Source organism: Sinohyriopsis cumingii, chromosome 8 (genome assembly GCF_028554795.1).
Source record: "Sinohyriopsis cumingii isolate HCF-2022 chromosome 8, ASM2855479v2, whole genome shotgun sequence".
Taxonomy (NCBI): domain Eukaryota; kingdom Metazoa; phylum Mollusca; class Bivalvia; order Unionida; family Unionidae; genus Sinohyriopsis; species Sinohyriopsis cumingii.
In genome coordinates this window covers 86,832,339-86,848,539 of record NC_142968.1, presented here as the reverse complement: position 1 = coordinate 86,848,539, position 16,201 = coordinate 86,832,339, and positions in this window count along the sequence as shown.

The following is a 16,201-nucleotide window of genomic DNA, read 5'->3' as shown; positions in this document are numbered from 1 at the left end:
TAAAAATTGTTTTATATAGTGCATCTACGCATCTCGTATAAAATTTCAATTCAACAGACACTTACGTACTTAGGATTATACACTATGAAATATCACGAATCCGGCGCATAAGCCTTTCTTGGCACTGCCCATCATGTGTTTCTACATTACATCGTCGTGCGGAATCATTCTGTTGTACTAGATTTCACCCAAGGTAAACACTCGATCATATACCATTCATACTGTGAACTTGCTCTTGTTTTGTTACGCCACCCAGTATAATTCCTCCAATCAAAACAGCACTGGCTACGACAGGCTGAGACAGCAGCGCTATATCTACTAAATCTAGGTATGCTATCACAGATACAGAGAAAATGCAAGAAAAAGAATTGCTACTGAAACAAGTCCTCACTTACATTTGTTTGCATTTAAAGTTCATTGTCAGATTATCTGTGTAAAGCAGGGTCGTGGGTTATTCGGACATCGACGTTCTTTATACGTTGTATGTGCTCATACTTGTGATATACGAGTAGCGACTATTTTATTTCTTAAAGTTATCGCGTAAAATCGGAAATGTTTGTAACGTTTTTATACTGAGGGCCTATCTAATCGGACCGTTTCGTGTGAAGGCTAGTATTTTTTAATTTTTTTTTATTAATTAGCCGAGTTAGTTATATCTGTTCATTTACTAAGATGTACTGTACGTTGTTGCTGTTGATGCTCTTGTTGTACCGGGGATAAACGCCGTGGCCATGGCTCGGGCTCCCATTCCACACTGCTCCCAATCAACACCCGTTGCCGCGGATAAAATTATATGTGTTCAAATAAACTATATCTAGGTATCAACTGTCTAACACATATCCCAATATAGCTATAATAATTATATACATATAAATGACAGTTTAGTGACTGCTTGCAGGGCATATTTGTAGTTCTGAAAGAGCCCCTCCCCTTATCTTCAGTGACCTCTTCCCCCCTCCCCCACTGTTAATCCAGCCATGGACGATGAGTGAGGCGCTCAGAATAAGTGTTTTGTGTGACGGCTTTTTCTGGTCACGTTTAGTCTTTGTTTGCAGGCTATTTTTATTTTTAATCACGTTTTAGTAAGTCACTACACGCATCACAATCTACATTGTAAACAAGGCAGTTATTCAGAGAGACTATGTCCCTAAACGAGATCAGAACAAACCCGCTAAATAAAGCAGGTATTCAAAGCGACTGCTTCAGCATACTACAATCACGAGACAAGGCAAATGCAGGAATAAATACAATGAAAGAGTTGAGTTGTTAGGTTTAACGCCATTTTTCAGCACACGATAGGCTATGCATGGCGGCCAGTATTAATGGTGGAGGAAGAACTCTGGAAAACCCGGGAAGAACCACCGACCCACGAGAAGCTACTGGCAAGCTTTCTCACATACCCACATTGGCCGAATCCTAGACTCGAACCCACGCAGACAGAGGTGAGATGGTAGTGATCCGTAACGGAGAGCGCTTTAGACCACTCGGCCCCTACAATGAAAGAAGACAACAGTAAAGACAATGAGGCCGAAAGAAAAAGCAGGTAGATAAGAAGACGAAAGAAGAAGAGATAAAGAAGGCAACGAAGAGGAAGAGAAGACAACGGAGAGGATGAAGACAACGAATTGAAGGAGGCAAAAGAATACGGAAAGAAAAGGATGCAAAGGGTTTAGATTAGTTTTTCATAAAAAAGCCCTTGTTTGGGCTGAGACAATTAAGAGAAATATTGCTACCGCCCAAATTAAGAAGGCAAGAGAAAGGCTTTAAAAGGGCCAAATTCACACCAACATGTATATGTGCACACATATAATATACATGTAGTACTGAAACCAAACATAACAATATACATATATCATACACATATTACACTACATAGAAATAGAGAAAATATGATACACGTAATACACAAACAATTTAAATCTAAATAACCATATAACACTCACATGTAGCACCACAAATATGTATATGAAAAAAATAGCTGTTACAATATAAAAACCCCACAAATATTTCAAATATTCACATGAAGTTTGAAGTTCTCCTTAGTGAAGGTTCCAGTCCGGTACGTTAGCTTTACTTAATCCTTTATTGGCACGGAATACGCTACCGATCAGCCTATATAAAATGTATACTCGTCTCGCAAAGAAGCCAACTATGGTCAACTGATTAATAGCCACTTTAACGAAATCTTCAAGATGATATGTATTTTTTTGATAAAAAAGTAATACGGGTCATTGGCAGGTAAATAAGTAATACGGGTCATTGGCAGGTAAATAAGTGCTATTACTCGGCTTCGGAACCATATTTTTTATTTATACAAAAATGTGGATCCACACCGGTTACTGTGAAGCAGACTACATTAGTTGAGAAATCCACTCTTTGTGTACTATCATTTCTATCGCTCTGGGTGAATATTTTTAGAGTAAGGAAGCACGTTTTATTTTCGACTCGAACTATCTCTCGCTCCTGTGCTTTTACAGTCAATGCACACAAGATGTGGAAGTGCAGAGTTATTGGTTTCGAAACGACTTAGAAAAGGGATATGCATTCCAAGTTATAAGGGCATCAATAGTATAAGGAATGGACGAAAGAGACAAATGGACCCGATACTGACAAGTGGAATTAACATTACAGCTATCATCTTAAAAATATGGGTCCTCTAAGGTCCAGGAGAATTTAACATGAAAGTATGATCCTAAGCCGACAATGGGGACGCAGTGCCGACGAGGGGAATTTAACATTGTTAACCAATGCCATCGTAACTGACCAAACAGTCAACCCACCGACCCAGTATACGATGCTACTGACCAGTACCCACATCTACTGATCCAAACATACCCCTTCCCACAAGATCTGTTAATGACCCGCACCTAAACATACTGACCAACACTCACGCCTACAGACAGAGGTGTCAAGTGTAGGATGTAAAGTAAGGGAAACGTTAGTGAGGATTAAATCCTAATTTAAACAGACAATCACTCACCGTCCTGATACAAACTAACCACTTGACAAACAGAGGAAGGGAAGTCTCAAGAACAGAATACTGACAGAGACTACTTGCATATTTATTATATATTGTTACTAATCTCTAGTCTTAGACTAAGTAGCAAATAGGAATGAAAACCATGAAGTTTTGTAAAATTCAACAAATAATTTCTTTCCCCAGGATAGAAAGTGAAAACTTAATAATAATTTACAATATGGTGAGTGAAATCCTAACTAGTCCTAAATGTTTTATCACGATTCCAAAAGTATGGACTGTTCCAAACGAGTTCCAGTGGTGTTCCGAATAAAGTCCAATATATTGTGCTGAAATGCCAATAATCTGGAATAGTTTGATGTGTTAAGCCTTGATGCATCACACTGACATAACACTGATATAATCCAAAATGTTTTGAAATGAATTTAACAGTAATTCTAAAATAGTGATTTTATGCAGAAGTCTATGAGCACTTTTCAATTTTAATTACTGATTGAAATAAATCGACACTCAACGAATAATTGTACATAAATAAATCACTATACTAGGCTGATATTTAAGGTAGGAATATTCAGTTCTCAGGTCAACATCCCTTACAGAAAAAAACTAATACGTTTCAGAACTAGAAGGAGAGTCATAAGTTAATTTCCAAAACAGTCCAATTTGTAAACAAGGCCAGGTCCTTGAATGAATTGTCAACAGCCAAACTATCATAATTCAGGTCTGCCATATAGTCCCAAAGTAAGTATGCTTACTAAAGGAAATGACCTCATCCCAAAGTACAAACCCACTGCCTTGGAGCTTTGTAGTATGTTTAATAATGTCCTTATCTGAAGGTACAATCTCCGTCATGAACAAAATTAGCTGTTGAATATGTTGTTGCTTAATCATAACAATGAATAACATAATATGACAACCTATGTATCTTGACCTTTATTGTAACTATATAAGTTAATAAAACTGGGTTTCATTAAGTAACACAAAATGCTTCAAACGGATATAAACCCCGATCTCCAGTTTCCTGAAATATGTTATCAGTCGACAGCTTTTTCTTTTGATTACAGTAGTCCTGCAGCTTATTTCAAACCTAAACAAGTCATACTAAAGACACTTTCTCCACAAAATGATGAAAGTTTTGATTATGACGAAACTCTGGGGAGGAACTTAGCAATGTTTGAGAAAATTTAATAATGCCAAAACAAAACGTGCCAAAGCACTTTACGTATATATTTACAGTTTCAATGCAATTTCCAGCGACGCTGTAATATCCAATGACATAAAGTATTTGTCATTATTTCAGGAGGAATCAATAACGACAACTGTGAAGATAGTTTTCAGCTCGAATTGTCCCAAGCGCTGTCTGTGTAGTTGGTTCATGTGATCGTTTGTATGGGCTTCATGTGCATAATGAACTCAAAGGAGCACTACCTGCATGTGCCATTTTTGATATGCTTACACAATATGCCAATAATTTAGAAAGAAAAGGTCATTTTGGGATTGTACACATAATTTTAATTTTGAAACTAGATACAGTGATTCCATTCGCAGATACCAACTCCAAAATGTCATTTACAAAAAGGAATCTAATGACGATAGTATATATGTTGTATCTGGTGGCAGATATGCTGCCTTTACCATGGATTATTGTTCTACTGAAAGTTGACAGTTTACCACAAGTTTTCTAATGCGTAAGTAACATAATTTTGCTGGGTGTTTTGTAATGCATAAACAACATAAAAGCTCTTTAGATTGGAAGATTCATGATATGCCAAAACGATGGAAGCATTAAATCCATCTTTCCTTACTAACGTTATTTTCAAGTCTCTTCATTACAAAAGACAGACTTCGGAATTGTGATGACAATAATAAATGTCAGTATTAAAGCAATCATTTTACTTTTCACATTATTTGACAGCGAGACCAAAACGATCAACCAAGGATTAGTCGGTTCCAATCAAAAGCACAATACAAGAGCTGATCGATAATAAACCAGCACGTGTTTCCAGTAGCATGTCATGATGGCATTTCACAAAACTTTCTAAGCACACAGGAGATAGTTACAAGGTGAATTAAATTCTGGCGCTTGCTTTTACGTGACCTTTATAAAGAAATATCCAATTTTCCATCGCGACAAATCCAAGCATTCATTGGGTCAGTCTTGAAGAGTGTATTACCATCATTTGGTGCAATTGCGAATGCACAGTGATTCAGATCCTGAAGGAAGTTAAACTTCGCAGTTCTGCACACCAATAGTTATAAATATAGGTCTTCCAACAGACCACGAAGTCATATAATGTTTGCATGTTGACTGCTGCAAAAAGCATAATAGTTTGAATTTCTATGTATGAGACAAAAAGATTGAAGAAAGATGACTAAATTTAATTTTCAAATCAACTGACGAATTGTCATAATGTGCAGAACGATTATTACAAATCTATATGGTATAGTCATGTCTTTCGGGAAGCAATACTAAACGCTTTTGATATTAATTATTGCATTATGAATTTGTTCCTTTCCCATGTTTCATTATAGTTTTTGGTATTTTGTTATACTACCAGTAGCAGACACGATATTAACATAACAGTCGGGAAAATCATACGTAAAATTCTTTCTCGCCATGCAAAGATCAACACTTTAGGATAACAGCAAACTATGCCATGAAATAATTTGCTAAAAAGCTTCGTTTGTTATATGTCCAGAACTGAATCTTGAAACTTGTATCACATAAAATGGATGCAGACAGAATTGAAATTTCGAACATTCAACCTCAAGGATGAAGATAAAAGTTAACGTTACACAGACGTGGAGGTTGTAAAAAGAAGAATACAATTCCGCAAACGAATCTAGTATAAGTATATAACACACAACAAGTTTTCGAAGGAAAAGAACAGAAAACGCAAAGGAATATGGATCTTATTAGATGATAGAAGAAAAAACCTGCTAACAACACTAGAAGTATTTGGAACACAGAAGACAATTAAAAAGCAATGAATCCAATTCTGATAACTCAATCATTCCATCACAACATAATGATTTTAAAGAGACGCATACAAAGAGACAATTATTGTACGCAGTAAATATTGTAGAACAACAAATTCGTTACTATATGCATTTTTGTCCTATTTTAGTGCACGGAAACATGAGGCAATAATAAAAAATGTCATTGCTTTTAGAAATATCAGATGTAAAAACAAGATCAGCTGCAAAAAAGATACCAAAAGCCAGATATCCAAAATAGGTTCTCCATTTTTGTAGAACAAACAGTAATATCACAAAACAAAATAGAACTGGCAGACACAGAACTCTGCAAATTATAACTAAGATTAACAGATATAATAAATAGATTGGAAACATAAAATGTTTCCTTTTTAACATTGATATTGTAGAATTCTTTGCATGAATTTTTAGCACGAGAGAAATGGATTAACATCTTGAAGATAAATGTCAACTCTAAACATGGTGGAGAACATGAAGGGAGAGCAATAATTAATAATGACTACCCTTCATAATAAAATCGTCTTGCGTGGTTTTGCGACGACTTGACAATTAAGGTTTACTATATGTCTGGTGGCCAGATATCAACTCCACGTGTAAATACTTTTAGTGGAAGCCATCTATTGGACATTTTAGAAACAAATGAACATTTATAGAAGATTCACCCATTTAGTAATGTTAATATTGCAATTAATTGGAAGAAACTAACTGGTATTAAGAATCTATGATATTCAACAAAGGAAAAGAAAGGAGCTAAAACCAATAATTTTTTTAAAACATGGAACAAATAATTTTCAAAAAATAAAAAGTTTTCATTTAAACAGACCTGTTTACAAAAGCTATTTTTCGTCTCTGTATCATCAAATGTTGCTAAATACTTTAAAAACTATTATATCATTTGCAGAATGATGGAGTTAGCGATTTTGGATTTACTGGTTTTAAGCTGCGATCTGTGTATCAGATACTTCCAGTGTGTGATATTACATGTTGCTATTTCTAGCAGTCTCTAACACAACCCAAAGTTATTTCACCTATTTGTCTTATTTCTCTTATTCGGATCTTAAAATCTGTATTAAATACGGCGATTCGCTGACAAAACTACAGCTCATTTGTTGCTTATTTTACTGATATTTGTAGTGAGAAAAAAATAAATCACACACACAAACTCTCTCTCTCTCTCTCTCTCTCTCTCTCTCTCTCTCTCTCTCTCTCTCTATATATATATATATATATATATATATATATATATATATATATATATATATCCTGTACCGATACTTCGGTAGATTCAGGCAGTAAGGCATGAGCAGAAATACCGAGGAATCAAATTACGAATTTAATTTTATTTTGAATTTGGTTATTGTCTTTGATAGACATTGTCGAAAAACGTGAAGGTAAGATTGTCTTCAATATGATAAGGCTGATAATGGAGTTTAATGGATGTACTTAAGGATTTCCTCGTATACAGTAGAGCTTGACTACGAGTAATATGGTCACGTAACGCATCCGTATACTACGAGGCGCAGAAAGAGATGTGATGTGATGTGATTTTTATTTTTAACGTAGCTTTAACAATTTTTCAGTCATATCGCTACGATGTCTGCAATGTGGCAGTTTATAGTGATGTCTAGCACTGGGGCATCATGCCGCAGACATGTAGCATGATGTCCTACCCAGTCACATTATCCTGACACCAGGCCGACCAGTCCTAACACTAACCTCTAAATGTTGAACGCCAAGCGAGGCAGCTGTTAGTACCATTTTTTAAGTCTCTGGTGTGACTCGGCCGGGGATCGAACCCACGACCTCCCGCATCCGAGGCGGACGCTCTAACCACTAGGCCACCGGAGCGGTGAGAGAATGAGAGAGATATATATAATTTTGTTGCTCTCACGTCTATTTCTGGTGCAATAAAAGATTACTTATTGCTGGGATGATACATTTTCCTGAAAAAGACGTTTGAATCCGCTGTTTAGAGCAACCAATATGTATGTATGTATGTATGTTGTTGTTGTATGATTTAACGCCATTTTTCAGCACACGATAGGCTATATATGGCGGCCAGTATTAATGGTTGAGGAAGAACCCGGGAAAACCCCGGAAAGAACCAGGGACCCACGAAAAGCTACTGGCAAGCTTTCTCACATACCCACATTGGCCGAATCGGAGACTCGAACCCACGCAGTCAGAGGTGAGATGGCAATGATCCGTAACGGAGAGCGCTTTAGACCACTCGGCCACTCGGGGCCCCCTGTATGTATGTATGTATGTATCTATGTATCTATGTATGTATGTATGCATGCATGCATGCATGTATGTATGTATGTATGTATGTATGTATGTATGTATGTATGTAATGTTTAATGGTACATTAACAGAACAGTGGCTACATGGTGAGAACATGAAGTAAAATTTGAAATGTACAAATCAAAAATCGCACAAACCCCCTATCTCTCCTATTGCAAAATTATGCCAGCTACTCTTTATCGTTTGTAGCTCTGGTTCCTACACACAGTTGAATGTATGCCAATGCAATTTCATGTGTGCGTTGAAATGTATCTCCTATGTGAACACTCATTAAAAGTATAGTTTGGTTGTAATTACCCACCCTTTTTGTTATAGTGGCTATGCCAAGAATTTTGATTATCTACCGTACAGGAGGAGATCTAGGTGAGACAGAGAGATCATTCAGTATAATTCTTGTATGTTCATTCTTAGCACATGCCTTCCAATTTGTATCCAGTTTTGATCGTGAAAGAATAGAACAATCTAACACAGTGCTTTTCAACCCGCGGCCCGCCAGAGCTCGAGCAGCTATCTAGTCGTTACTTTTCAGTTTTCTGCTGCGGCCCTCGGCTTCAAGAAAAACATTTTTCAGTGGCCCATGGCGTCAAAAAGGTTGGACAGCACTGATTTAACATTTAAATTAATTTTATACATTGGAAATACAACAAAAACAGTTTCATATAGTATTCTATTTGCATCCTATTTATTCTTGCATCTAGGCATCTGGTATCAAAACATAATGTTTTTCTGCAATTTGAGGAAGATCAGTATATGTAATTAAATAATCTACACATATCGAGTCAACAGAAACCTAGGTCCTTAAGATTAACCAAATTGAATTAACTCTAATCCTACGGATCAGCCTTAATCTAGGCATTACCCGTTATGGCTTTCTACATTACATCATCACGAAGACATGCACCATATTCCACCCAGTCATATGCCAGTCATATTGTGAACTCGTTCTTGGACGTTTACACAAATAGCTAAACCCGGCCCTATAAAATTCCTCGTATCCCAAGCAGGAACTGGCTAAGGAAGACCGAAACAAGAACACGTTGTATACTGTTGTTGTTGTTGTAGGGTTTAACGCCATTTTTCAGCATACGATAGGCTATACATGGTGGCCAGTGTTAATGGTGGAGGAAGAACCCGGGAAAACCCTAGAAAGAACCACCGACCCACGAGAAGCTACTGGCAAGCTTTCTCACATACCCACATTAGCCGAATCCTGGACTCGAACCCACGCAGACAGAGGTGAGATGGCAGTGATCCGTAACGGAGAGCGCTTTAGACCACTCGGCCACTCGGGGCCCCTGCTATGTATGCTAAATATACATATGTTATCACAGATACAGAAAGAATGAAAGAAAATGAATTTCGACAGGGAACAAGTCACTTATATTTATTTGCATTTCAAGTTTATTGTCAGATTAGTTATGTAAAGCAGGGTATCCGGATATCTAACCTTTGTATGTTTTATCTGCACATACTTGTCATACGCGAGTAGCGACACTATTTGTAACAGATATCGAAGTTCGGCTGATAGTGGGAATTGTTTGTAATGTTTTATCTTCTGCTGACCTGTCAAATCAGATAGTTTTGGATGAAAGACACCCTGTCTCCTGATGTGGGTTAATCCCCAAATGTTTTTAAATTCGAGAATGCTACCCTCCCCTTATGTTAGTCATCAAATCACGAGGTAATCATTTTTATTATAAATAGTGATTCATTGACTAAACTATCATATACACAATCGGGTCAAAAGCTAAGACACCAACAAAACGGTAACATGAGCGTTCATACCAAAATTAAACGTGACGTTTGGTAGTAGAAACTAGACAATTAAACCATTTACAGAGTCGACTTTATATTGATGTGGCATGGGATCCATGTGAATTTGGCTATTTGGCTTTGTTGTTTTATTTGTTTTAATAGGTTTATTGCATGGTTAACAATACTTGATCTGCCTTTGAACGACATGTGCCAATGATTGTAGTATGCTGTGTGCATCGTGAAGCATGACTGCTTTGTTTGCTGGCTATTTTTTAAAATCACGTTTAGTGAGTGAAAATGTGAGTGATCGAGAAACCAAGTAAACAAGGCAGTTTGCACAATACTGGTCTAACCGTACTATTAAAGCACTTACAATTGCTATAAGAAATGAAGGAGACAAACTTACGCTGATTTATCAATACACTTTAAAGGATTTCTGAGGATGAGAAGTCTCTCTTTATCCGGTTGTAGTCCAAGAAAATATTAGACCCACATGCATATAGTTCTATCATTTGATCCATAAAAAAACCCATTCTGCACCCTATCTCAACATTCCAAAATTCCTAAAAACAACTTTAATATATGTCGGCAAGTATGTAAATGAATGTTTCCTGAATACATGTTTTGGATAATGCGAATCAAGCTTTGGCATTAGAGATGGTATCCAAGGTTTTAGAAAAATCAATAAATAAAAAGCAAACTTTAACAACAGCTGAATGTGCAGTCAGATTTAAGGTCTGTTTTAAACTTTTACTCCTGTTCTATTGTTCGGGATGATACTCATAAGCAGTAGTGTCAGATTGGGCATTTTGGCTGTTTTTTCCGTTTGGGTCCTTACCCAAAGCCAAAGCTTCTATCCGACCCTCGTGATTTGGCAAGCAAGCCACATGCAATGCTTAACCAGTGGATGCTTAAGCCCCGAAACTATCCCAAAACGGTTGCGCGTTCTTGAGGCTGTATACTGTATCATTATGATTCAGTGGAAGGCAGTAACTGCTGAATCGATCAATACTTCCTTAGGCTATGTAAGCTAGCTGTGTGATTACTTAGAAAATATTAACTCTGTGGTAGAACATGTCACTATGAATAATATAAAACAAATATACTAGTGTCGTTTATTGATCCAGGCGTTCGCCGTGTCCTAAATATGGCATTGGAGTCAAATCATATAATCGGCTCTGTCGGTCATGTGGATCTGTTCCTGAATATTACACGGCGCTTAAAACACAAACACTCGTGATTGCATGCACATATCAAAAAATAAATGAGATAATAGCTAGAATCAAAGCAATTGCAGTCCTGATCGTGGTAAAATAAAAAAACTAAAGCATGTAATTAGAGAAGGTTTTCCTTATATAAGCATGGCTATCGTGCTTCAGATTAAGCAACTAGCACAACAGCGTAGAATACAAATACAAAGTCATTAGCGAAAAATGACATACTTGAATTATTAAGATTCATACTTACACCGAATCCACCACAAATCACTAATCCATCAATCGTTGTTAATACAAAAATAACGGCACAAACAACTGAAACAAATTGCAAAGTGCGTAATATAGAAATACCAAGAGTGTAAGAAAAGCTGATATACTCGAGATATTAGACGAGTTTAAACAACAACCGTCCTTGTATTGAGGATGAAAAAAGCCGTCGTCGTATTAAGGATGAAAAGAAAAACGTCTTGCAGTTGCTATTGCAACTGAAGTTGCCGAGTATTTTCGTGACCGATCACTGAAATTACTAGTACGTAAATTCAAATTTCATACGCGTAGTGATGAGTTAGAAAATGACGTGGCAATTATCTCGCCCAAATGCAAACTAGGACAATCGTTCGAAAACTGTTAACAATTATAATTCCTGGAATGGCATTGGTGCAAAAAAACTTTGGCCACTGTGGTGTTAAAGCAGGTCTTGTCCTTAATGTGTATTTGTTTATGCCGACAAGTCGCGACAAGGATAGATTTAAAAGTACTACACCGTTGATTCACAGCGGTGTTCGTATACTCTTGAACCATAATGATACAATTACCATCAATAAGTTAATTGATGAAGGTACGTATAGGCTTTGGGGCTCCAAAGCTGTAATATGATGGATGGGGAAGTTGGCTGTTTTTGTCATAAATTAAGCATATTTTACTTTTAAATGAATATATATATATATATATATATATATATATATATATATATATATATATATATATATATATATATATATATATATATATATATATATATATATATATATATATATACATACATATATATACATACATATATATACATACATATATATACATATATATATATATATATATATATATATATATATATATATATATACTATTATTTAAGGTGGGTCGTGGGCAGTTTTGTCGTCCTCAGACGGTTTCGTGGGCAGATAAAAGTTCGTGGGCAGATTTCCATCTGCCCACGAAGCACGTCGTCCTTTTCTGCACTCTTGCCACAAATATCAATAAAATAAATGCATATTTACGCTGCTGAATGTTAAATATTCGATAAATATTCATCTGCAAAATAAATAATTGCCTTTTTACCTATTTATTTCCATTTTTTCATTAATGAATTGAATTGAATAGCACAACTTGAGTTACCTCCCATTATGTACTAGTATATATTGCACCTTAAAAATAGATTGACCCGGAAGTAGCATGTTTCAAATTTACTGCCCATGATGACAGGGGGTCGTTACAAAGAAAATCAAGGGATGGGGTTCTAACCTGTAACAATATAATATGTTAATAGTGTTACAGGTTAGAACCCAAATCTGTTGATTTTCTTTGTAACGAGCCACTGTGTCCGTGATTATTATTGTGAGAGATCAAAACTGCCCGGGAACCAGGATGTGGAGTGAATAATCTGCCAATGTCGCCAACAAGCACCATACATATATACTATTTATTTTGATATCTAAGAAGTTTTCAATAATGCTAATTAGTAACATTATAATGAGTGAGCTGTTATATGTCTTTCGAAATACCTCTGTTCACTATTGCTGGTCTTGAGCCCAAACTAAGAGGATTGTGGCTGTCATTAGAAATACAAGTGATACAATTTATTTAAATCCAGGCTTAGTAAGTTCATAACTTCACTTAAGTTCATATTATATGCTGCTGCATTTTCTTCTCTCAGTCTACCATTAACAACGACAACAAAAGAAAAATGGTGTTTACTCAGAATTTGTTCCTATATTTATCGAAAAATTTGTTTTGGAACAGATATTTTGTTGGAAAAACTGAAAGAATAAAATTGGGGGAAAATCATGATGGTATAATAATACAATTGTTTACTTATAATAAAAGAATACTAGATTTAGTGTACAACATCCTTGCAATAATTAAATGGCATTGTGAATATGCAGAACCCCAATTCTTTAATGTACATGTACTGTTTAAGGTACAAAACTGTTTTGCATACTTCATAACTTATTTCTCTAATAGTGCAAATAATAGGAGACAGAAGACATTTAGAAAGAATTAATTTGTCAAAATAAGTTAAATATCAAAATTAGTTTAATGGACGTTTGAAAATTTACTATTAAAGTAAAATTGCCTATTTTTGAGAGAAAAATCCTAATAGTAATACACGTAATTTTATTTAAATTAGCAGTAATGTAGAGGATGCTGATTTATTTATGAAATATACCATAAACGTGTGTTTCATATTCATTACTCCAAAGTAAAATACCCAAGAACCACCTCAGAAAATCAGTAATGACATATTCACGTAAAACACAAAACACAGTTCTAAAAAAGTGATGGAGATGCAGTTATCAGCTGTGAGTCACATAGCTAACACATGCTGAGCAGCAGACTGGATGATTGGTATGGAACGAATTGTATTTGCCTTGTCAGAATAGTTGGTAAAGATTTTAAGAGGACTTCCTGGTTGGAAAAAAGTGAATTGGAGAAATGTATTATTTTTTTCATCGTATGTGTCCTTGTTTCACTTCATTAATAATAATGATATGACTTTTGACAAATCTTTTTGTCCGACTGACTCAATGCTGATAAGTGTAAAAAAATGTCGAGGCTGCGACAGATGTGTCCTCTGTAGAAATGGGTGTTTATTAAACTAGGTCAAAATTAGGTAGTGTAAAAATAGAAAGTGGAACAATACACAATATGGAAAACGCTCGCTGTGGAAGACATTGGGCGGACATACAGACACATCAAGATGTATTTAATAAGATTCATACACATATTATATACTGTTGTATAGCTCTCCTTGTATGCTTCAGATTTATACTATAAACATTGAAGTTTGTGATACCGAGACAAACGGCAATGGAAGATGCACGTATCAAGGTTATGAAGATTGTTAAATTCACAAGCGATACAGAGTCAAATATACCAAAACTTTCATATTGCATTTTCTTACATTTCTACTATCACAGATCGATTTAGACTGATGCGAAACCTATCAATTTATATCAAATTTGTCAAAATCGGGGTTTATTTACTATTGTTATGAGTTATTCACCTGTATGGAAAACGATCGTATAGGAAGACATTAGGCGAAATGACAGACAAAGGAAGATATACTTAATAAGATACATACACATACTATTTACAGTTGTACGGCTTTAATTATATGCTTTAGATATATAGCAATAGCATCGAAATATGTAGTACGATCGCAAAACGGCAATGGTAGATTCACGTAGCAAGGATATGCAGATCGGTAAAGTCGCACCCGATATTCAGTAAAAAGAACAAAACCTTCTATTTTGCATTTTCACACATGTCTATTGGCACAGATCGATTTAGTATGATTAGAAACATATCAATTAAAATCAAATTTGTCATCTGATATCAAATGTGTCAAAACCGTTGTTTTTGCGATTGTTATGACTTATTCGCCCATATGAAAATCTTTCGTATAGGTCGGATCTAGGCGCACAGACAGACAAATAAAGACGTGCTTATTAAGATATATACACACATTTTATAATATTGTATAGTTTTAATTCTATACTTCAGATCTCTAATATTAGCATCGAAGTATGTGCTACAATCACAAAACGGGAAGGGTGTATTAAAGTAGCAAGCATATGAAGATCGGTAAAGTCGCACCCGATATTCCGTAAAAAGTGGAACTTTTTTATTTTGTATTTTCACACACGTCTATTGGCACAAATCGATTTAGGCAGATGAGAACCTATATATTAATATGAAATTTGTCAAAAGCTGTGTTTGTTTACTATTGGTATAAATTATTCACCTATATGGAAACCGTTCGGATAGGAAGGCATCGGGTGCACAAACAGACATATGAAACCGTACTTAATAAGATACATACACATATTATTTAATGTTGTACATCTTAAATTATATGCTTCAAATCTATAGTATTAGCATCCAAGTATGTGCTACTATCGCAAAACGGGAAGGGTAGATGCACATATCAAGGATATGAAGATCGGTAAAGTCGCAAGCAATAATGAGTCATAAATACCAACTTTTTTATTATTAATTTTCTCGACTTTTTTTGGCACAGATCGATTTAAACTGATGAGAAACCTATACACTGATATTATATATGTCGAAATATATGGTTGTTTAAGATTGGTACAACTAATTTACCTATATGGAAAATCTTTGTGTTGGAAGGTATTTGGCGCACGGAAAGACAAATGAAGACGTACTTAATAATATATGTAAACATGTTATATGCTGTTGTTTAGCTTTAATTTTATGCTTGAAATCAGTAGTATTAGCATCGAAGTATGTTGTAATCCCCCTCCCCTTAGTACGCTACTGCAAGCAGACTTTGTCAAATGCTAAGAGACACTAATTGCTCGAAAATTATAATTTAAAAAATATTTATGTATTTATGGACTCGTATATTATAACCTTATAATGCGCCTTCATTTTCCATCAGGTAGGTCTCCAGGTCGAGTTGTCATGAAAAACAGGAACCAGTATCGTACATTCTTTACTAAGCGACTTCTCCGATGGTGCAATGTGTCTATAGAGCGTCCGCCTCGGATGCGAGGGGTCGCGTATTCAAACCCCGGCCGAATCATACTAAAGACATAAAAATGGTACTAGCAGCTGCCTCTTTTGGTGCTGATCATTAAGAGGTTAGTGTTCGGATTAGTCGGCCTGGTGTCAGGATAGTGTGACTGGGTGGGACAAGTTTGTC